General features: G+C 42.5%; 1 protein-coding gene across 1 annotated transcript in view; it reads right to left on the reverse strand.

Annotated features, from left to right (window-relative positions):
• The window catches only part of LOC140479071 (heparan-sulfate 6-O-sulfotransferase 1-like), a 264,763-nt gene that overhangs the window by 74,929 nt on the left and 166,656 nt on the right, over positions 1–23,178 (reverse strand). The window lies entirely within an intron of this gene.

The raw sequence follows: 23,178 nt of genomic DNA on the forward strand, positions 1-23,178 counted from the left end.
CAAGGCTTTGGAAATACAGAAGCCTTTGCAGCAGCCTGGTTTTATTATGACCACCCTGGATGTAAAGGGTGATGAGGTCAAGATCCAGTGCAGGACTTGAGTAACTGGCGTTTCAATGCAGCACTGGCAGAAGGCCACATTGTTGCTGAGATTGAATAAGCTGTTACACTGGAGCCTACGTATTGTGCTCAAATGGTCATAAACTCCCCACTGTGACAGAAAAGTTGGTAACCAGAGGACACTGATTCAAGTTAAGGTGAGGTCATCCATTTTGGTAGGAATAACAGCAAAATGGACTATTATTTAAATGGTGAAAAATTGCAGTTTGCTGCTGTGCAGAGGGACCTGAGTGTCCTGTGCATGAATCATAAAAAGGTTGGTTTAGAGGTACTGCAGGTTATTAAGAAGTCAAATGGAGTTTTATGCTTCATTGCTAAAGGGATGGAGGTTAAAAACAGGGAGGTTATGCTGCAGCTGTATAGGATGCTGGTGAGGCCACACCTGGAGTACTGTGTGCAGTTTTGGTCTCCTTACTTGAGAAAGGATGTACTGGCACTAGAGGGGGTGCAAAGGAAGTTCAACAGGTTGATTCTGGAGTTGAGAACGTTGCCTATTGAGGAGAGATTGAGTGGACTGGGACTATACTCATTAGAATTTAGAAGAATAAGGGGGAGATCTTACAGAAACATGTAAAATTACGAAGGGAATAGATAAGGTAGAAGCAGGGAGGTTGTTTCCACTGGTGGGTGAAACTAGAACCAGAGGCATTGCCTCAAAATAATGGGGAGCAGATTTAGGATGGAGTCTTCACTTAAAGGGTTGTGAAACTGTGGAATGTGCTGCCCAGTGAAGCAGTTGAGGCTACCTCATTGAATGTTTTTAAGGCAAAGATAGATTTCAAACATTAAAGGAATTAAGGCGAATGGTGGGCAATGGGTAAGTGAAGCTACGTCCATGAGAAGATCAACCATGATCTTACTGAATGGCGGAGTGGGCTCAACGGGCCAGATGGCCTACTTCCGCTCATATTTCTTAAGTTCGTTCATGTGTAAGACAATTGGTAAAAACATTGCAGGTGTCAAGAGAAGAAAGAGTTACCACTGCGATCTGGAATGTACAACCTCAAAGGATAGTGAAGCAGATTCAGGAACCAATTGCATTAATACAATGGGAAATCAAGGTACAGGGATATATGGAGAAAGAGGAAAAAAGTTGGATTAATTGTGTCGCTGATCCCAGGAGTAGCATAGACATAATGGGCTAATTAATTTCCTTCTGTACTTTATCATTCTGTGATCTAAACTATCTCAAGACTACACTTCAGGGAACAAAGTGTTCATCTATTATTTTCCCCAACATTTTTCCCTCCCGAACATCACTGGCAAAAATTGGTGAGCCTTTCAATTGTAGTTACTGCAACCTTACTGTGAACAAACTGGATCTAGTATTTACTCACATCATAAAAGGTTTCAAAAAAGCATTTATTCTTTGTGCTGTCTTGGTTGATGTCTGTAACTCAGTAATACAGCAGCACTCCCACCTTTCCGTGGAAGGTTACAAGTTCAAGGTGCATACCAGAGACTTGATCATCCAGGCTGGTAATTCAGTGCAGGGCTGACAGAGGGCTGCACTGTTAAAGATGCTGTCTTTCAATAGGACATTAAACAGGAATTCTATCTCCCTCCTCAGATAAATGTAAGCTACCCTAAAATATTGTTCAATATACAAGGAGTTCTTGTCATGCCTTGGCCAATGCTGATCCCTTCAACATGACATTAAATCATCTTGTAATTTTTTTCATTGTGGTTTGTAGGAACTTGCTGTGTGTAACAGGTGGTTATGGCGTGCCCTCTATTACAGCAATGACGAACCTCAAAAGAGTTTAGATTGTTGTAAAGCAATTGGGATGTTCTGCAGTCACACAAGGTGTTATGTAAATACTTGTTCTTCCTACCATCTTATTGATGAGTTCTTTTTACTTTTAAAGGGAAATGAACTGCTATCGAGGAGTTGTCTTCAAACATGGCAGCACGGTGGCTCAGTGCTTAGCACAGCTGCCTCACAGCACCAAGGCATTCGATTCCACCCTTGGATGACTGTCTGTGTGGAAATTCTGTCTTCATCCTGTGTCTATATGGGTTTCCTCCAGATTCTCCAGTTTCCTCTCAAAGTCCAAAGATGTGCAGGTTTAGGTAGATATGCCATATTAAATCACCCTGTAGTGTCCTGAGATGTGCAGGCTAGGTGGATTAGCCACGGGAAATACACGGTTACAACGGTAAGGTGTGGGTGGGATGCTCTTCAGAGGGTCAGTATGGACTCGATGGGTTGAATGGCCTGCTTCCACACTGTAGGGATTCTATGAAATAGGGTTACAGCTGTCACAAGTGAACAGTTACTTTAATCATTGTGATGGGATTTATGTCTGGAGGTGGCAGCGTTTGAATCCAGACATTCTAGTGCAGGTGGAGGGATACCATCACTGTGCCATAGGACCTACAGAAAAGTTAAATAAGCTTGCTCAGTGACTGCCCGTTTGAATTCAGCCTCATGACGGGCAACAAGTTTCGGATTTCCTAAAATGCAATTTGGTCAAGACAGCTTTCCCTTCTTAACCCCTCAGGGATCCCAAAAGCATGACAACAGTCCAACAAAAATGATTCCTCAGCAGAGAACACTTGAAACCAGATGTAAAATTTAAAAGGCAGACAGCTCAAAAATCCCAGAGCTGTAACCCAAGACTACTGAGATTAGAATCTTGATTATCATACGATCCATCCTGATGGATCTTCTGCAGAGCATTGTCCCAGTTTCCTCCAAATGAACACAGGGTCGAGTATGGAAGCCCAAATTTCAACTTGTCAGGTGCTGTCAACTGAATGGCCTCAAGAAGAAAATAGAAAGAAGAAAGATTTGGCAAAGAAAAACTTAAAGTGCAGGGACAGGAAAAGAGTCAACATAATCATTAAAGAAAGGTGGATGCGTTGTGGGGACTCAGTCAGATCACAGGTCCCAACGACCTTTTAAATCTCATTGTTTGGACAGAATCCAGGAAGTGCATGGACATCCAAAATCATGACAGTGATGCTTCTGCACTGTCCAAGAGCTGAGAGCTATCAAACTGTGCTCTTTCTGATCCTACCATCCAACTCCATGACTGGTACCATTTCAGGGTAGTTCCAACAATGAGATGTGTGATGGCTTTGCCAATAGGAACCAGTAATAGTGGTGAACTAGAAAGGATTTGCTGATTGTCTTTTTGACGGCAGCATTTAGTACAAGGGTATGTATCCCACCTGCGATCTGGCACTCGTTCTGCACTGAGTTTGGGGTGGGGAAGTGCGATATTCGACATAGCCAGTGGTGCAAAGCAGATGCAGGCTGTGTTAAAAATGACACAATTGTCAGTAACAACATTGTATGATTGCAGAACAGGCTCCTGGTTACTTTCACCCAACTTCCCTCACTAGCCCAGACCACTTTCACCCCATTGCTATCCACGTTAAATACCCTCCACAATCCCAGGTGGGGCATAGGCTTGGTTGGTTCAAAGGAAGAAGTGACTTTATGAGCATACCCTCTCAAAGAATGTTATAAAATGATGGCGAACTCCTACTTGGAAGCTCGCACTTGGAATGTCAGTCGGATAGGGTAAAACCCCCTCCACTGTCCAGGCAATGCTAAAACCAACCAAAAATGGCCATGTTCCAGTAATGAGATGTATCAATTTCTCAAGACTATGCAAACTTAGATCCTGCAGAGGAAATAATGGAATAGTGTTACACTGCTCCACTCTATGCTGCAAGGTCCCAGTTCAAACTTATTCAGGGAAGTATTTACTGAAAGGCTTTTGTGAGAACCTCACATCTTACCCTGCATATTTGCACAAACCGTATTCCAGTCACCAAACAAAAGAAAGCCCTATTTATTTTCCATTTTAATTATATTTGTTGAATCTACTTAGTTGGTGATTTGAGGTCAGACAAATAGATGTTTGCTAAACTAATTAAGCAGCCAATTAAATTCTGGTTCAACAGACAAGAAACTCGGGTTTGTGCGACTGAGTTGCAATGTTTAACAAACTAATAACAGAACTGAGCAGCTGCCTTGTTGCTGTGCTGTCTGAACTGATCTCACACTCCAGGCAATCCATGTGTTTATTCTGCAGCGAGACAGATTTCTTGATTTACTCCATTTGTAAAATACCAAAGGATACGTCATACTCTGAGATTTGTGGTGTCTCAGTAATAAGAGTCTCAGAGACTTTGAGACAGAAGACAGCTGCTTGCCCACAGTCTGCGTGCACACCCTCCACGAATATTGTGCCAGATCTTCCATGAAGGCCTGTTACCAGCAACGGTGGCACCATAACGTGTCAACGCATCACCAAATAAAACCTCTTGTTATGTTTATGATGAATAAATCATGCAGTGTAAGAAGCATCTCAGGACAGATCCAACATTTTTCTCATATTGCGCCCTAAACCAAGTCAAAGATTGAAGAGTTAATCATGGCTCAAAGTTAGCATTGGTACAATTGAGTCATGGGTTCAAATCGAATTCCAAAGACATGCGGACATAATCTTGGCTGACATATTCATGCAGTCAGAAGGACTGTCCCACAGTTGGAAGGCCTGTCTTCTGGATGAGTTATTGAACTGAGGCCCTGTCTGTCCTCTGATAAAATGGCAGCATTTTGGAAAGGGGCACTGGAAATCCCCTGGAGTCTTCACTGACCTCAAACAACATCTCAAACAGATTTGTGGCCATTGGTTTTATTGCAGTTTATGGGGTACTTGCCACATTTTTACGTTACCAGTGATTACATTTCACATGCTGTGAAGTCTTGGGACTGTGAAAAGTGCACTGTAAGTGCAAGTCTGTCTGTCTTACTCTCCAGGTGGAAATGCTTTGGTGCAAGCCCTGATTGAATTGGTGGGCAAACCTGTGCAGCTCCCCTCTCTGTAAACTGTGTCAATTCACAAACTGCTCAGTGGGATAACTGCAGCCCCATCCATATCATCTCGTCCTAGCATCTGTCCTTTTAAGAGATCAATGAAACCATGAGGTAATGTAAAACTAACCTCTCTGCAATTCATTTGAGTGTCTCCTGTAAAAGAAGAGATGCCAACCAAATTCTGGGAAGGTCATACCAACTCAAAATAATATTGAGTATGAAAGTATCGGGTTACTCCTGAAGAGACCTTACAGATAGAGATAAAATGAGGAATGTGTCTGGAAATACTGATCTCACCTTTGAGAATCCCCTAAAATTGGCATTGAATCCAGAAGCTTCCTGGGCTGGGGTTCCCAGTCAGATATTAAAACACACCATGGGAGCCTTAGCTTATCTGTGGAAGGACACAAATAACAAACTGCACAGCTAAACAGTGCAGAATTCTTTTTTCTCAAAGTATATTTTGATAATTAAAACAAAAAGAAGCACAGGAATAGGAAGCAGGGTCTGTTAGGTTTGCTGTATGGTCCAGTTAGATCAAGGCCGATCCGTATCGCAATGGCAATTTCTCTTCTTTGTTCAAAATCCCTTGATACCTTTAATCAAACAAAAATCCATCAACGGCAGTGCTAAAACTTTCAATTGACCTAACCTCAGGATCCTCATTGAGGGAGTGCTTCAAGTTGTTGACTCGCCTTGGTGCTCAGAAAGTGCTTCCCAACACCCTGAAGAGTCCAGCATTCTTAACATTGTTCTTGAAAACATTTACCCTCATCCACCATCCCAGATTTCTCTCTGTGCACCCCAGCAAATCCTTTTGTCACTTCAAACTATCTTAATTAGATTCCCCTTTCATCTTCCAAACTCAAGGGAATAAAAATGGAGTCCATACAATCCGTCTTTTGTGATTTAACCCCTTTTAAGCCCCAGTGGCACAGCAAAGTTTGAAGTCTATGGGTTCACAGAGAAAGGAAAAGACTTGCATTTAAGTAGCACCTTTCACGACCAACTGCCATTCCAAAGCATTTTACAACCAGTGAAAAATTACACACCAGGTTATAGTCCAACAGGTTGAATTGGAAAGCTAGTGCTTCCAATTCAACCTGTTGGACTATAACCTGGTGTTGTGTGATTTTTAACTTTGTACACCCCAGTCCAACACTGGCATCTCCAAATCATACAACCAGTGAGGCCACTTTATAAAAGGTGGAGTCTAATTTGCACCCAGATAGGTCCAACAAACACCAATGTGAAGATGACCAGATAATCTGCTTTAGTCATGCCAATTGAGGGATTAAATATAGACCAGGACACTAGAGATAACTTGTCTGTACTTCAGAGCGTGCAGCAGAGCTGTCTGAACCTGAAAGCTCAATAATGGCGTGTGGACGTCAATGTGTGAGAAAATAAAACACAGGGATCTTGAAGACAACAAAAGAGTGAGAATCCTTTTTAAAAATGGAAGTCATGATTTAGGATAACACATCATTGTCTCTGAGAGCTGGGAGAAAGCAAACATCCCTTGCAGAATTAAAACACTCACCTCTCTTGTGAACCACAATATGCAAGCATTAGCATTTGAAAATCATGCATCCTTTTGACTTTGCATTTCTCAAACTTAGGGTCGGAACAAAAAAAAGAGGGAGGCTTGAAAATGTCTCTCTTTATTTCCCCCTCCAACTGCAGTATATATCATGCCTTTGTCTACCCAAAGCCAGGCAGATTTTTCTTTGCACCAATACAATTGGATAAAGAAACTGCTCAGATGCTAGGATGAACCTTTTATAAATCTTTCCCATCATTTTGGGCTTGGTGTGTTGCTCGTAATTTATTGAGACATAAAAGCAAACCCATGCATACTTTAACAGCAGATTAAGGAGACTTCAAGTCCATGGTGAATAGAAAGGCGACGACATTAAGAGTGTGGTTTATGACTCATGGTTAATGAACTGGCAGCACCGCTGGATGACCCGACCAGACATAGCAAAGCTGCAAAAGTTCATTGTCTGTGCATTGTGGAGGGGATCAAATAAATCACTTGAAACTCATATTCCTGGGAGGCTAACATTCCTCTGGGGTTCTGCTGTTCTCCAAGGAAGAGCTATGAACCCCTCCCCCCACCCCACAAACAAACTTCCCCAGATGCCTCTGGCAAAAACTGTGTCCATTTCCCCGTGTGCCCAATTGGCTGGTGTATGTGGCAATAGTGAGTCGTTTCTCAGTGAGAAGTTTTAGCACAACTCAAGAAAGCCTGGCACAAAATCCGGGCTGACATTCTGATGCAGTTCTTCCCAATATGCCGGTGCATCAAGTCTGCCCTCTCATCTGTAATCAATCCCATGATACTATTTTGACAAACAGCAAGGGAGCTCATCCTAAAGTTATGGAAATATTTATCCCTCAATTGGTTTTATTTTAAAAAAAACAAATTATCTCCTTAGTTTTCCTATTGTTGCTTGTGGAAATTTGCTACACACAAATTGGCTGCAAAAGCACCTGTATTACATCTCAGAATTGATTTCAGAAATATTTATTTGATATTTTGGGACATCCCACAGTCATGCCACATGTTTGGTAAATTAAAATTCCTTCAATATTCCTTTACAAAGCAATGGACAGCAGAGAGGGTGTCAGTGGCGGTAATGATAATACCTCTGAACTAGTAATATAGCAGCCCAGCCTAATGCTTTAGGGCTGGAAGTTCACATCCCACTAAGGCAGCTGGTGGAATCAAAATTCAACAAATACATCTGGAATTGAAAGCTAGTCTCAGTAATGCTGACCTTAAAACCCATTATTGATTGTTATGAAGACCCATTTGATTCACTCACATTCTCTGGAAATGGAAACCTGCTGTCCTTACCTTGTCACATGACCCCAGAACAACAGTAATGTGATTAAGTCTTACCTGCCCTAAGCTATGGCCTGGAAAGCCACTCAACTTCAAAGGATTGAAGATTGGGCAATAGATGTTGTCCTTAACAGACAGTCAAGCCCATACTCCATATAAAAAAATACATTTTAAAAATATCAGGACTGGGATTCTATTTGCTGACAACGGTTGCTCCTTAGAGACTGCCGTGACCCAAATTATAAACAGAGGATGGTATACCAGGTGAACAGGGAATCTCCAGGCCTCACTCGTGGACTCAAGGCAAGTGAAATAATGTGGACCCCTGAACAAATACCTCAAACACTTCTTTTTTGCTCTTTCACTCAATACAAGGGGTGAAAGTGTCCAATGGGTCAGACAGGGGAAGGAACAAGAAAAATATACGCTGGGCTCAAAACCCTTACAGACTCTCAAGAAATAAGCGTGAGATTAGTTCGGAATAGATTCGAGAACCTGAAGCCCATACACAGGCATTTTCCAGGAAGAGGCAGCAATTAGAAACAGATTTTGGAAAAAGGAGCCTGAAATCTAGAGATGAGGAGGAGAATGTTCACGGTCCTTCCAGAACCTATCAATTGAGGTCCCCTGAAAACATTTAACCTGACAAGGACCATATAAGACTCAAATCAAAAGCTTCCTGTTTGCCTGGCTCATTGATCATCGGCGCACTGGCTTTAGTTTTGAGCTGATTCACAATCAGAAACAGCAAGTTCTCTCATTGTCTGCACAAAAGGTCAGTTCAGAAGATGTTTTTCCCACAAGTTTGAACTTCAGCCTCGATAAACCAAAGGATAGGGGAGGGGGGAGGGAGGAGAAACACCATTCTCATATGAGCCCTGAATGCATTGGATTACACAGACCTGAATAGCACCCATTGCACACTGTCCGGTCCTGTTACATTCCCAACATTTATTTCATCTGCCCCCCTCTCAAGCCTTCCCCATTAACATGCAGCTAATGGGATGAAGCAGCTTTGAAAATGTCAGACTTGTTAGCACTGACATTTAGCAGTGCTGCAGGTTCAGATTTTAGCAGCTCAGTTAAATTAGTTAAAAGAATACTGCAACTTTTCGAAGGGGTAACTATCTGCTTGAATCATCAGCGTCAATTTGGGTTTTTGAAGATGGACTTTGGGAGGATTTATTTGCACTGCTGTGCTCCCTCCCGCAACACTCAGTTTATGAATTATGGTTTGACTTTAGGGGAAGGGATATGTGTGGACAGCAGCTTTCGTATACCTTGCTGTGTTGTTGGCACTTTGTAGATCATCTCAGGCAGTGAACATCATCAAACTATTCAACTGTGGAGTTGAAGGCATCACAGTAAAGTCACGTTTTCTTCTGATGACCCTGGGTGTGTACTTCTCGAAAGAGGACAATGAGAAATTGGCAGGAGGTACCCATGGGAATGTGGAGTGACTGTCACCCAAACTCTTGCCCTGGCTGAGATCATTTGGTTTCGTTCAGTGAGTGGATTCATAATATTGTAGCACACATGCCTTTATATACAATGCCATTTAAAGCATAGAGAGTGAAATAGATACATTCTGAGCAGTTCAGGTATTTATTTGTCAAGGTCAATGAGCTTCTCTGCTGTGAATATGCGACAAAATCCGGTCCACGCCCCCCTACAACCCACTCTCCCATCCTGGCACCTTCCCCTGCCACTGCAGGAATTGCAAATCCTGCGCCCACACCTCCTCCCTCACCTCCATCCAAGGCCCTAAAGGAGCCTTCCACATCCATCAAAGTTTTACCTGCACATCCACCAATATCATTTATTGTATCTGTTGCTCCCGATGTGGTCTCCTCTACATTGAAGAGACTGCACACCTCCTAGCAGAGCGCTTTCGGGAACATCTCCGGGACACCTGCACCAATCAACCACACTGCCCTGTGGCCCAACATTTCAACTCCCCCTCCCATTCTGCCGAGGACATGGAGGTCCTGGGCCTCCTTCACTGCCGCTCCCTCACCACCAGACAGCTGGAGGAAGAACGCCTCATCTTCCGCCTCGGAACACTTCAACCCCAGGGCATCAATGTGGACTTCAACAGTTTCCTCATTTCCCCTTCTACCACCTCACCCCTGTTCCAACCTACCAGCTCAGCACTGTCCCCATGACTTGTCCTACCTGCCTATCTTCTTTTCCACCTATCCATTCCACCCTCCCCCCGACCTATCACCCTCATCCCCTCCCCCACTCACCTATTGTACTCCATACTACTTTCTCTCAACCCCCACCCTCCTCTCATTTATCTCTCCACCCTTCAGGCACTCTGCCTGTATTCCTGATGAAGGGCTTTTGCCCAAAACATTGATTTTACTGCTCCTCAGATGCTGCCTGAACTGCTGTGCTTTTCCAGCACCACTCTAATCTAGACCCCAGCAATCCGAGTGGGTACGTTGGCAAAATGACAAGGTCAACCTCAGTTAGTGATACCGCCAGGTCACTGTCCTTCATTTTCTTGCTACCAATGCAACAACGACTTGTGTTCATTTAGCAATTTCAAAATGGTTAAATGACCCATTGACATTTCATAGAAATAGGACCAAACAAAATTTGACAGTGTGGAACATTGGAACTTTGTCAATGGATTTTAAGGAGTGCCTTCAAAGAGAGAGGCAGTGGTAAGAAGAGAAGAACTGGAAGAATGTCAAAATCTTTGAGCGGATTGCTGATTACAATCGTCCTTTCATCAATCTCTCTCTCCAGATATTGCCCGACTTGCTCACAAATCTAGCATCTTCCTGTTTCCAGTTCAGATTCTCAGCACTTTGCTTTCAAACGTGTTTCATGAGATAAGTTCTAATGCACCTTTGGTAAAGTTTTGAATGAGAGGAGTGTTTCCTTTCAGGTCGAAGACAGATTAAGGCAAATGAAAGACTTCAAGAAGCACCTATAATTGCACAAGAGCTGACTTATATCTTAATGTGAGCCAGAAAAAAACAAATGTTATTACTAAGCACCATTCCAGAGCATGTACTTTACATGTTTTCTATCAATCAGGCTACTTTGTGTTGAATAATAGTTATCCATGGAGGAAGCTATATTGATATAACACAACCAGGACAGACACAACTCCACATACTGTCTGCTGAGTGTGTGCATGGTGCTATAGATGTGCAAGTCTAGAAGTTCTAGGTAGAATGGTGCAAGCCTATCTTCTCTTGACCAGGTATACAGCAATGCAGGGGGTTTCTGTTCCCCTTCCCTGCAGCAATCCAGGGAGCTCTCTCATTGAGTTGTTCAGCGCATGTGAACCCAAACTGAATTACTGTTGGCAAACTACCGATTACTCAAGTTGTTTTGTGCTGGGGAGGTGTTGTGAGAATTCAGGGCAGGGGGGTCTGATTCTGTGGATGCCACACTGGTGTATTCCAACAACAATGATCAGATAAAAGTCAGTAATAAGGAGAATAGATGGTTCTTTTTCAGTATAGGGACGCTGGCACTCTTGACACAATACTAGTGAGTACAAAACAAAGCACCATTAATCAGGCACTGAGCCTGGCCACTTCCTGATTGGTGGTCAATGGCAACCAATGTCTGAATTGGAAGGGTTTAAATCCAGGCAGCTGAACACACAATCCAAACTAATCTGGATCTCCCATTAAACCAAGGTCACACTTGCCCTGTCACTTGGGCAAGAGAGATGACATGGCAATAATCTGGAGCTAAACAGGGCAGTTCCTGTGATAATTGTAATGGCACAAACCCCATTCTTACTTTGACAAGTTGTCTTAGCTATTTGGGAAAAACTTGTAAATGAGTGGAGGTATGAGAAAGCACAAAATGTGATCGGGTACTCACACGAAACAGATCTCACTATGCCGGAATTTTATACTTGTAAGGGAGCAAATAAACAGAAACGACAAATAGTGCCACAGAATCTCAACTGGAAAGTGAAGAGGAGAGAGATCAATTCGCTTTGGCAGACAAAAGCAAGTGAAAAGACTATCTTGTATCGCCGCAATGTTAGAAAGAGACAAGTCAGCAACACAATTGAATATTGCACTGTGAACTCATTTCAATTCATGTCCCCCTTCTCAGCAACAATGTTCTTTCTTTTGTTGCAGGATGGAATGATTCATGCTGAGACACAGCTCTGCAGAGAAGAAAGGGTGGGGGTGATGACAGTCATCCTGTTTTCTCAGCCAAGAGATCAGCCTTCATGGGAACCCAGGCTAGGAGTACTCGAAGGCTATTCAAAATTGGTAAACATTACAACAGAACTCAATCCTTCCTCACCCAACCTTCACACACGAACACTTGGTGTCTTTAGTCATGAGACAGGAAACAGGAATAGGAACAAAGACTGATTTTGATTTTGCCTAGCTCAGAGCAGTGTGGTGCAGCACTGCGATTTAACCAGGGAAAATCATATTATCACAGGTTAGGAACTGAGTCTTCAAACATGACTCAGTATCATGTCAAGCATTATTTGTATTTATTGAAGGCAGTGGAAGAGTTTAATATCATTGTCCTTGACTTGCAAGCAAAGCAAATCAACAATGTATGTCTTAAAGATTTCTGCCGTGGTTTGCCTAATTCTTTAACCATTTGGATCCCTGGAATTAACAGATGTTCCTTTCATGGAACTCTGTAAACAGACCAATGGCAGTAAATCTCCACACAGAACAATGCACTTCGTCCCTACTTGTCATTTGGACAGAGTCCAAGTAACCATGTTTGAAATTCATGGGATTTAACAGATCCACAAGCTCTTTCTAAAGCTTTTTAAAAATGAAACCAAAAGCATTCACTCAAAGAATATATTATCAAGTTTGCTCTTCATGGACATGGAATATCTGTCCGATGAAGGGGAAAAGAACTGTACATCCAGCCTCAATAAGACAAGAGGTTCACTGTTTTGTTATAAAGTTCAGAAGTGTTTGTGTTCTTTTTTATACAGTTACAGAATTTCAAATATAAGCTTGGATTACTTGTTGCTCTGATAAACACAGCTAAGAAACACTGGTATCGACATCCTTTACCTCTATATCAGCAGTCATGCCAGAATAAACAGAATAAAGTGCTCGAATGTCTGATTATTCTATGTTTTGTTGCGATACCACTAGTCGTTGATTCGCTAAGTTTACCTACACACGCAAGTATGCAGCCCTGTATGTTTACTTCCTTTTCTCTCTGATTGATCTCAATTTTTAATTTGTTCTGCTATCCATCTGGGGTTAATACCTATCACAATGTGTTTCAGTTGTCTGGGAAAGGACCAACGGGTCTTTTGTTTCCCATCATTCTTTGTACCAATTTCTGATCAAACTGTTCAAAGATGTTATGGCACACCTCTGGCGCAGGTGGGACTTGAACCCAGGTCTCCTGGCTCACAGGCAGGGGTACTGCCATTGCACCATAAGACCCTTACACTGTGCAAATAATTTAGATTATCCAAGTTCTTCATTTCAATTCTTTTCCAACACTCAGAATAACAAAATGTAACTGCTCCAGTTTTCTGCTTCTCCATTCGTCTACAAACACAAATTTGGATGTTACATAATTACCCCTTTCAGCTTTACTTCACTGACTTTCCCTTGCCATGTTTCTCCTCTTCAGTTCACCATCCCCCATTGGCTGATGCTCAACACTGTTGAGAACCACACCACCCCTCAATTTACAAGGCAGATGTGGGAACTGACTGACCAAGTCATGTCAGGAACCTTGGCCACGTGTCAAGCAAGTTGGCCTCTTTCCAATGCCATGTGAGAAACTCTCTTCCATTTCCCACAGGTTGTAATTCAGGTATCACTGTGATACCACATATCTGTGTTGGTCTGGATACACATGTTTTACTGTAGCCATATCGACAGATTACAACTTGGGTCAGGTCAAGAATCCAACTCCCATTGAAAAGTGGCCCCCTGAAAATAACCCACTGAATTCTTCAACGCATAGATGCAATCAGAAATAGAAAGGTGACATGCACAGTATATTGTAATTGCCAGGCATTATCCAACATACCACCTGATTAACCTGAAACATAGTCAGGCATCTAAGGATTTGAATAGTCATTTGTGGGACTTGTTTATCTTCCACTCAACATCACAAGGTGTTTACACTTATATTTAGAAGTGGAAAAAGTCACTTATTTCCATAGAATACAACCCAATGCCATTCAATCCCCAAGAGTGAACTTGATTTATCGCATGCCTGAAGCTGTAACTGGGGTGGAAGGTTAGCTCACAGGAATGCAATGGAATGTCAGTTGTAGATTTGGAGACGGACTGTCCTCTGTTGCTAGCTGACAGCTCAATTAACAACAGCCAAGACAACATAAAGTAAAAAAAATGTTTTAGGAATATTCTGAGTTTGCATTCAGGTTGCAAAAAGGGAATCATTGCCTATGAATGTCAATGCCCTCAGATGGCTTCTCCATCTGGAGAGAGCAATCATCATTTCACCTTTTTAGTTTACAACCAGGTGACCAGAACGTGATCAGGAAAACTGTTCGGTTATGCTTTCATGATCACCCAGTTTTGGGATGTGGAGGACAACAATTATCCTGCCACCTTGGCAAGGGTGAACAGATTCAGCACAAACTAACAACTGATGGGGCCATAATTAACACTAAAAGACTCAAAATTCCAAACTCCCATTGTTGAACTGTGTCTTCACAGAAGAATCATAGACTCCCTACAGTGTGGAACCAGGGCATTTGGCCCAACAAGTCCACACCGACCCTCCGAAGAGCATCCCACCCAGACCCATTCCCCTACCTTATTACTCTATAATACCCCTAACTAATGCACTTAGCCTGCACATCACTGAACACCAAGGGCAATTTAGCATGGCCAATTCACCTAACCTGCACTGCACATCTTTGGATTGTGGGAGGAAACCTACGCAGACACAGGGAGAAGGACCAACTCCACACATTCAGTCGTCCAAGGCTGGAATTGAACCTGGGCCCCTGGCACTGTGAAGCAGCAGTGCTGACTAGGTCTTGTGAAGCCAAGCGGGATGGGATGGAGGAGATGTATTCATCCCATAGACTGGCTACTTCTGCTCCTGAAGGTGGCAATCATGGAGGCAGGAACTGCACTTCATTAAATGACATGGTTGCACACCCAAAGCCCGCCTTAGGTTCTGGGCAGAAAGGCTCTTAGCTGACTACCATTTGAGACCTTGAAACAGCCAAGGAAAAATCCCTTAAGGACTTTAGCCTACCTCCATTGGTAAAAACAGAGCGGCACTGTGGGCTGGTCACTGTGCAGCATGTATACTTGTTACCACCTGCACAGTTTGTCACCTCAGTGGGTAGGTGTGGGCTCTTGTCCAAAGCAATTAATGCCTGATTGAGGGACTGGACACTGGCTAAGATGGGAGATAGTCCTCTGTCCTGTGTCCAAACTCCTGTCCACTCTTCCCACGACTGCCAATCCAAGAACACCAATCACAATTTAGCAATATTCTGTAGCCTTCTGCAATGCTGGGGCTCTAGCAGGGAGGGGACAGTCCTCCAATGTGCTATTGAGTATAAGAGCTGCCACAGTCTCATTGCCAATCTCTCATGCAATGCGGAAGTAGTGCCAGACCTTCCCAAACACCTCCAGCCACCCTGCAGCTGGATTGGCCTTGGAAGAGGCAGTGCAGGGCTTTTGCCAACTCGCCATTTGGCAGCCCAGTTGCCCAAAGCTTCATGAAGATGCTTGCCAGGGTGTCTGAAAGACACAAATAGAAAGTGAGAGTTCAAGTGTCCTCTTAGTGAGCATTATCATATTCCTGACTGATATTTCTGAAACCTCCAGTGGCCAGTTTAGAAATGAAAAACATTGGAACAGAAATAGACACACATATTTTACTGCCTCATCACTGGCGTGCTGAAGGACTGACATCAATATGTTCATAATGACTTCACATAAGATCTGTAGGACACTGCAGAATCCTTTTAAGTTCCAACAAATAGAGCACAAAGCTGAAGAGTGATAAACTGGAGACATTGGAAGACTGACACCTGCTTAATGGGTTCAAGTCCCACCTGCTCCACAAAGGTATGTTGAGGAATCTCTGAACAGGTTGATTGAAAATATATAAAACCTGATTAACAGTAACATTCTTCCAACTATATTCTGTGGTTAACATTGTCACGTGATTCCAGGATGATGTGTCCTCAAAGGAAGCAAGTTTCAACCATGGCTTGAATGTAACTGTTGGGGGGGTGCAAGTTTCAACTCACAGATCTTTGAGCATGTGGAGCAAGATGTCTCACGTGGCATTGGCATCCAAAGTGCAAGATTCACTTCATTTTCCTTCTTTCTGTGCTGTTCATCTGCATCATGAAGACCATGTTAGAACTTGGAGTGGATTGGCTTGAGGGACAGGCTGTTGCCATTTTGAAAGATGGGCAGTAAGTGCTTCCCAGTCAGTAAGGTCAATGAAATCACACTGAAGCATTTACTTGGTTCTCTCTGGAATATTGCCATTTGAGGGTTGAGAGAGGAAGACGCCAATGTGGGACATAGTTTTGGCTGTGCAGACACAGGGCCAGTACATCCAAGCTGACTGTGCAAGAGTTGCACCTGAATGCTGATGAGACTTGATTGTGCTTCAACACTTCAGACATGCAAGAAACTGCATCAGAACCCGAAAACTGCTTGATGATGACCTGAGCACAAGTCTTGAGTGGGAGATCTATAACAATCGCATTCACAGCTCAGATGAGATCAAGTGAAACTGTGTGATAGACCCACACCACATACCATCTACCTCACAGTGGCTCTTCATCTCAACAAAGCCTTCATTCCCAGTGACAGTGAAACTTGGCAATTTTTTGGAATGTAGGATCTAAGCCAACAGAAGCTTTTGCATGTTCTTTTTGTTCTAGTGCAGAAGATATTAAAATTAAAAAATGTGACGTGTCAGCGTAACTCAATCAGTTACAATTTCACCTGAGTTGGAATCTGTGGCTTCAAGTTCACAGAAACACAGAAAAGAGGAGGCCATTTGAACCCTCGAGTCTGCTCCACCATTCAATATGATCATGGATCATCATAGAACGTAATACCCTAATCCTACCCTCCCCTCACATTACCCCTTATCCTTATGACCCCTTGATCTGGACTCCTTCACCACTGGGGACATCCTTCCTGCATCTCACCTCTCTCATCTTGTTACAGTTTGGTAGATTGGTACAATCTCTCCTCATACACCAGTCCCGCTATCTCAGGAAACAATTGGGTAAACCTTCACTGCACTTCTTCTATAGCAAGAACATCCTTCCTCAGAAAAGGAAACCAAAATTGTCCACAATATTCTAGGTGTGGCCTCACCAATGTCCTGTCTAATTGCAGCAAGACATTGTTGTTCCTATTCTCAAATTCTCTCACTATGAAGGCCAACATAAATGCAGGATAGCTTCACATTTAACCACATTATACTGTGTCTGCCATGCATTAACCCATTCACTCAGACTGTCCAAATCACATTGCAGCATCTCTGCATCCTCCTCACAGCTCATCCTTCCACCCAGCTTTGTGTCGTCTACAAATTTTGAGATATTCCATTTAGTTTCCTTGTAGAAATTATTGACATTAGTTGTGGATAGCTGGAGTCTCAACACCAGTCTCTGGGTTTCCCCATTAGTCACTGTCTGTCATTCAGAAAAAGACCCACTTATTCCTCCTCTTTGTTTCCTATCTATTAAACAATTTTCTATGCATCCCAATATATTACCGCCAATCCCATGCGCTTCAACTTTACACCAGAATCGCTTATGTGGGGTTTTGTCTGAAGCACTTTGAAAGTCCAGTAAACCATATTCACTGACTTCAACAGACACGGACACATAAAACCACCTCAAAAATCATCTACCCGATTCATTTATATTAGACTAACACAAACAATGGTGAAAACACTTTAGAATGACAGGAGCATGAGAATAAAGGGAACATAAGTGAAATGCAAATCATTAAAGCTGAAAAAAAATGGAAATTTTCATCCATCCATGTATATCTATCTATTTTGCTCCATTTATTTTCCATGTGGCAGGGGAATCAGATGGATATTGCACCTTGTTTTCCTTGAGGAGGTCCCACACTAATTGTATAATGCTGCTCCTGTTTAATGGCTCGCAGTGCACAGGAACTTTGATTAGATCCAGAATGTGTAATGGATTGCCGCCAGTTGTGTATTACCTGAAGGTGGTTACTGAGGAATGAAAATAGCATTGCCACCCACTCAATGGAGTATTGAAGTAAATTAACAAAGAGCTGGGTTGTAACTCAATCGCCCAGTTCAGGAAGCTTGTCAAAACAGATTGGAGCTCACTGGAAAGGCAAACGTTGTGAGAAACTCACGGTTATGTTACACAGGCCAACAGACACTTGGGTGCGTAAAGTTGAATTATTTGGCTAGGGCCAAACAAAGTTATCAGAGAGGAAAAAATAAACAGTTTAGAAATTAAAGCCTGAGAAAGGTTGAGTACCTACAGTCTTAGCCCAATCCTCCTTTCATAAGTCTTATGTTAGGGTTTAACATTTGATTCTTGTTTGTATCCCTATCCTTGAACTCTGAAGTCCCAATGGACAAGTCAAAGCTGCAATACAAGAAATTAGAATCACCTTGCAATCAATAAGTAGAAAGCTATAGTTTCAAATGTGACTGAAATTGCTGCAACATTTCAGGCTATACAGTTTTATTTGTACAGAGGAGATGATGGCCTAGTGGTGTGACCATTAGGCTAATGAGACCCATCTAATGACCCAGGGACCCAAGTTCAAATCCTGCAATGACAAATGGTACAAATTGAATAGAGTTTCAAATCTGAGTCTGTTGATGACCAAGAAACTGTGGCTGATTGTCGGAAAAGCCCAACTGGTTCACTAATGTCCTTTAGGGAAGAAAAACTGCCTGCCTTACTTGGTATGGCCAATATGAGACTGCAGACCCGTAGCAGTGTGGTTGATTCTCTGAGCAATTAGGGATGAGCAATAAATACTGGCCTAGCCTGCAACATCCACATCCCGTTCACAAATTAAAAGAACCCCAAGTATATTGCAAAGAGCAACTTGAACAGCCCAATGTTGTACTGCAGCAGGCAGTGTTGCCCATCATATATGCACACCAATTGGTACAGCACTGAGTATTACACATTCGCATTCTGATCTTTCACCTTTTCTCAACTGGGGATATCTCAGATAGATTCATAGAGATGTACAGCACGGAAACAGACCCTTCGGTCCAACCCGTCCATGCCAACCAGATATCCCAACCCAATCTAGTCCCACCTGCCAGCACCCGGCCCATATCCCTCCAAACCCTTCCTATTCATATACCCGTCCAAATGCCTTTTAAATGTTGCAATTGCACTGGCCTCCACCACTTCCTCTGGCAGCTCATTCTATAAACTTACCACCCTCTGAGTGAAAAAATTGCCTCTTAAGTCTCTTTTATATCTTTGCCCTCTCACCCTAAACCTATGCCCTCTAGTTCTGGACTTTGCCTATTTACCCTATCCATGCCCCTCATGATTTTATAAGCCTCTATAAGGTCACCCCTCAACCTCCGATCTCCAGGGAAAACAACCCCAGCCTATTCAACCTCTCCCTATTGCTCAAATCCTCCAACCCTGGCAACATCCCTGTAAAATATCTGATAAAAAAGGGAGAGAAGTTGGACAGAGAAGGAACATGAATAGGAAAATTCAATACCTAGGAACTACCTGAAGTTCCATCCTCAGGATTATATTTTGTTTGCCCTGGAAGATGCCTCAATCACAATAGCTCCTCTTGCTCTAACATTACCTACCATCTACGATTGCACATTAAGCTGCACCATAATTTAGCCTCTCTGCATAGCAGTGGATCACAGCAGAGTTTAAATATGTTTTCCTCCAACATCCTAAAGCACTTGCACCAGGGATCAGCGAATGACGATTAGCAATCCAAATCCCCTCCCATCCACACACAAAATTACAACAGTACTTTGGGACAAGGTTCAAACATTCTTCTACAGCTGCCAGTGGATGCTAGGACACTTGCAGATTTTAAATTCATGATCAATTGATTTTTGTTAACCAATTGTATTAATGAATTATGTGGAAATGGAGGCACAAATGGGTTTAGGTGTCAGGCTAATCATGATCTGATTGAATGCTGGTACAGACTTGAGGGGCTGAATGGCCTGCACCTTTTCCAATATTTCTGAAACCAAGGTACTGAGGGACAAGCAAAATGAGAACTTTTGCCTGATTAACATTTAGGAATACAGCGGGATGATTTCTCTCTGTGAATGGTGCTATATAAATTCACATGGTTCTCATTTTGCTCTTTTTCCCCGTAAATATTTTTAAGTGAAACACTCTTCAGTGACTTACTCAAACATCACTGATACAAATGAGCCAGTTATCTGAACTTGCCTGTTGCTACCTGAGATAGTTATCAGATTCACAGTAGAAATATTCAGATAAACAGAATTAATAGTGTACAAAGGTTACTAACCTCTGTGTCCTCTGTCACCTCTTTGTGCAATCCTATAGTTTATAATTATTTCCCCTGATGTGGTCACCTTAGAAGGAGTAAGTATCACAGTAACGAGTTATGTACAAAAGAGAATTAAGAAAAAAATGTGCTTGACATGAGAAATAAAGCCAGGCATACGACAGTTTGATGGTTATGTTTTCCAGAGGATTGCTATGGTAATAATGATAACTGCAACTGTATAAAAGAGAGATGCAGTCCATTAAAGCAGCAGACACATTATATTTGAAAATTACACAGCTTCCCATTAGCTCAGTGGAAAAAAACCATCAAGCAGAATGGCTGTGACTCCACCAATCAGTATGGCACTTAATAGCTTGGGAGGATCTCAGACTCAATCCCTGATTTGTAGTGAGTTAGCTCACTAAAGCAATGCATTGGCTGTATTATTGTGAAAGGGGGCTGGGGTGGGGTTCGTTTCGGGAACAAGTAACCAGACTGTGGCCAAATATCTTAATTGCTACATGAAGATGTACACTCTTCATGAAGATATAAAATAATGAGGGGTCTAGCTAGATTTGATGGTAGTTGCCTTTTCCCTAGGATAGGGGATTTTCACACGAGGGACACATTTTTAAGATGAGATGAGAAAGATATTAAAAAGACATGAGGGGCACAGTTTTGTTTTTACACAGAGGGTGGTTTGCGTATGGGATGAACATCCTGACAAAGTGGTGGATGTGAGTACAATTAAAATATTTACAAGAAATTTGGATATGTATGTAGATAGGTAAGGATTGGAGGGATATGGGCCCTGCAAAAGCAGGCATGTGGGACTAGCCAGCATGGACTGGTTTGCCTGAAGGGTCTGCTTCCATGCTATATGACTCTATGTGGTTTGAGAACAGGACTGAATTTCACTGCGATGCTTCCAAGCTCAGAAGGAAAACACACACTCCCCAACAGGGATCATGCGCAAGGCAAAGCCAGTTGAGAGAAGCACTAATAACCAGCCTGAGCTAAGATGTGGACCTCAGATCATCATCACATCATTACCAAGTGGCTTTATGGCCCAATCCACGAGCAAGCTGTGCAAACAATATGCAAAATGAAATAATGCCAGCTTGCCTGCTTCCTATGTGCGTGAACAGCGAGTAGAAACTAAAGTGAAAACCTGACATTTGAGCATTGTGTTAAACTAAATGGTGCAATCGTGTAACCCAAGGTAGCACTTAACCATTATCATCACATTAGCTATCTGAAAGACTGCAGTGAAGTTCAATGAACATAAAGAATTATAGGATAGATATGGATCGGTTCTCCTGACTTAAGTTACCTCCATTCCAATACTTCTTTTAGAAAGGCAATATTGCTGAAAACTTCACTTTCCACTCAGATTTTAGAGCTGAATGTAATCACAAATTGAAATCATTGATTTGCTTCTCAATATTTGGAAATGACTTTAATTTCAGCTCATTGCCTGCACAAGCTGCCTCTGAATAGAGAGCTATATCACTTTGACTGGCTGTCCTAATTTGACCGTAAATTGATATCATCCATTTGTTTATAGCACTGAGCTTCATTTCAAACATTCTCAAATCAAATTCCACTCAAATGGGAAACTTCTAAACAGGGTAGATTTGTCACCAAGAGGTCAAAACTGCACCAACAATTTTTGGAGATTACAGGGGATTCTGGAAATTTCTGATGGCAAGCCCTGCTGTGTAAAGGCGCAGCCCCTGCCCAGTTAGAGAGCATGTTTCATCAGCCAGAGGGCTGCTACAGCACACACACAGATCCCATCAGCATGTGACCTTCAAGCATGCACACCCTAATCAGATTGACCAGTGTGTGAAACCTAACCATTGTTCTCGGTTCTGAAGCAGGGTTACTGGACCCGAAACGTTAACTCTGATTTTTCTCCAAAGATGCTGCCAGACCTGCTGAGTCTTTTTATCAATTTGTTTCTCGCGTCCACAGTTCTATCCGTTTCCAATTGTTCTCGTCACCAACTCATTCTGAGGCCCAACCGTAGCACCAGGAGAAAGTGAGGACTGCAGATGCTGGAGTAGAGAGTGTGGTGCTGGAAAAGCACAGCAGGTCAGGCAGCATCCAAGGTGTAGGAGAATCAACGTTTCAGGCATAAGCCCTTCATCAGAAAGGACGCTCTTGACCCAATCGTAGCACCGGCATTTACAGAGTTGAGATCAGCTAACATAACACAGAATGAGAATGAAATCTGGGGGCATATGGGTCATATATCCCAGTTCAATTTTATTCCTCCACTCATAAACAAACAGATTGAACTCACTACCCCATTGCGGCCCATGGGAGCTTGAACTCAGTGCATCCTTTGCCTACATCACAACAGTGCCTACTGTGTACCTCATTGGCTTAAAAGCATTTTGGGCCTTTTAGAAGTCATGAAAGAGTCAACATACATGAATTTTTGTGTCTTCAATTACTTGGCCAGAGAGGAAGTGAGAATATTGCATCTAGAATAGGACTACTCATTTTTGCGTGAAATGGGGGTTTATGAAGAAACACAAAGCATTCATAGTGATGGTGACAGGAATTTTGTGATGGAATTTGGTAGCTGTGAAAAATGAATAAAACCTGTCAGGACAAGTGTAACATTCAATTATCTGATCAAAATGCTCTCTCGCTGAGCACACACAAAGGTACTGAATACATTGATGTGGCACCAAAAAATAAATAGAAGGGCTCGCATATTTTGTTTTCATTAACTGATCTGTGATTGACACACATTACTGAGCTCATTCAGAGTAAATGCATCGACAATGTTTAAGTAAAGTTAGGGATCGAATCCAAAGTTAGCACTACGACTGGCTGTGATAAATAGTAATAAATGCACAGTTGGAGTTTAAGCCTTCT

This window comes from Chiloscyllium punctatum, chromosome 6, assembly GCF_047496795.1.
Source record: "Chiloscyllium punctatum isolate Juve2018m chromosome 6, sChiPun1.3, whole genome shotgun sequence".
In the NCBI taxonomy this organism is placed as follows: Eukaryota; Metazoa; Chordata; class Chondrichthyes; order Orectolobiformes; family Hemiscylliidae; genus Chiloscyllium; species Chiloscyllium punctatum.